We start from the raw sequence: 2,193 nt of genomic DNA on the forward strand, positions 1-2,193 counted from the left end.
GCGAGGGCCTGTCGAGGCGGAAGAAAAGCAAAAATCCGTGGATTGCGTTCAAACCATCATGTCAATACACCGATGCAATACAGAATATTGAATTGGAGCAGGCGCACATCGCTTCCAGGGAGGGGGGCGCGCTTCTACTCACACCACATGCTAGGGGGGGGGTCCGACCCCCCCAGCACCTTCACCACATGCTAGGGGGGGGGTCGTGGCCGAGGACCCCCCCAGAGACTCGTGGTCAGACCCTCCGGGCCCTTGATTTTACGCCTCATTTCGCAGTATTTTCGAGAGGAAAATCATCCTTTGTTTGGAGCTACATGAGCCTTGAGACTGGTCAGATTATCCAAGATATTGGAGTTTCAGCCACGATTTCACAACTTTGGGGGCAAAATCGGCTCTCTGGCGGCTATTCCTAGCCCACAAACTGCTGGGGGGTGCCCACCACATGCTAGGGGGGGGGTCCGACCCCCCCCATAGGCTTCGCCACATGCTAGGGGGGGGGTCCCAACCCCCCCAGAGGCTTCACCACATCCTAGGGGGGGGGTGGGGCGTGAGTAGAAGCGCGCCCCCCTCCCTGGAAGCGATGTGCGCCTGCTCTTGGTACACTCTTAAAATGATGCCCACATACTCTCAATCATCTGTCTCGCCTCAACACGAGACCTCTCCTGACTCGAGTGTGGAAGACTCAAGGCAGAAGTGAAGAACAACTCAACATTGGCCATGCTGGAGGCACCAGCCAGAGGCACATAAGGGCAGCGAGGCCCTCACCTCCTCTTTGGGGGGGGCCGCCGTTTCGCCATCGTGAGGACCTCTGGCCATGAGGACCTCTGGCCGTTAAGCGGTGTACCTTGCACATCGCAGGCTGCGCGGCGTCGGACTACGTACACGAGATCAACACGCGCCGAACTGAACCCACTGGGGCCCCTCAATTCCTCCCTCACTGATGTGGCACCAGCCCTCGAGCCGTCGTGTGCTGAGGACCTCTCTGGCCGTTGAGGACCTCTGGCGAGGGAGAGGACCTCTGGCCGTGAGGACCTCTGCGAGAGGGCCATATAGCCGTTTACAGCCTTGTGCATCGTGCATCGCTGCGCGGCGAAGTCGGACACTTTGAGGGAGGGAGGCGCGGGCCAGGGGGGGGAGGGGGGGGCACGGCAGCCTATTTTATGAACTATGTTACGTGCGAGCTCTTTTCATCAAGAGGAGTTGTTGCGTATATATAGGATACAGTGTTATATAGGCAGCATAGAGGTGCAGCACCCAGCACGCCAATCAATCAACCTGTCTCTTTGTGGCAATGCGTATGACCCCAAGCGGAGTCACACCACCCACTGTGATCAATCAACCTGTCTCTTTGTGGCAATGCGTATGACCCCAAGCGGAGTCACACCACCCACTGTGATCAATCAACCTGTCTCTTTGTGGCAATGCGTATGACCCCAAGCGGAGTCACACCACCCACTGTGATTTTGTGTGACCTCTGCGTCTTGCTTTGCCAACAACATACACACCTAAAACCCCTCGGGTCACGGACCCTCCGGAGCAGAGCTAGCCTCCCGGAGTTAGCCGCGCCCCCCCCAAAGCGCATCTGGCGCGCGCACTTGGAGTCATCAGCCTCACATCCAGGGCCGGGGAGAGCGCGTACCGGAATTCTTTTTCATTACTCCTGTGGTGGGGGCGACGGCTTCTGAGGAAGCCGTCGCCTGCGCCTTGCCTGTCGCGCGAATCGTACTGCGGCACTTCCACGCGAATTTCTTTTTTCCCAACGGTTCTGAGGACCTCGCTCTGGCCGTGAGGACCTCTGGCCGTGAGGACCTCTTGCCGTGAGGACCTCTGGCGTGTGAGCCTTGTCGAGCCTTTCGAAGGCCTTGCATATCGTTCGGTGTTTATCGCAGGAGCCTGCGCGGTGAAGTAACCAGTTGCAGGCCGGGTGCGGGCTGGTGCAGGGGGGACCTGGCGAGCATATGCAGGCCGTGCAGCCCATTTTATGTGTGTGTTGAAGTTCTCTTATTACGGTGAAAGTGAATATTGGAGGCAGAGAGGTGCACGGTACGGAGGCAGAGAGGTGCACGGTACGCCCCCCGTGACATTATCATTTTTGTTTAAGCTTATCCTGTTTCTTGCATCGCTGATCGACGGTCAAAGAATTCTTAAAGGCCACGGCTCTCCCACTGACCTTCATCAAGAGTCTCTGTGACT

This window comes from Emiliania huxleyi (genome assembly GCF_000372725.1).
Source record: "Emiliania huxleyi CCMP1516 chromosome Unknown EMIHUscaffold_121, whole genome shotgun sequence".
NCBI lineage: Eukaryota > Haptophyta > Isochrysidales > Noelaerhabdaceae > Emiliania > Emiliania huxleyi.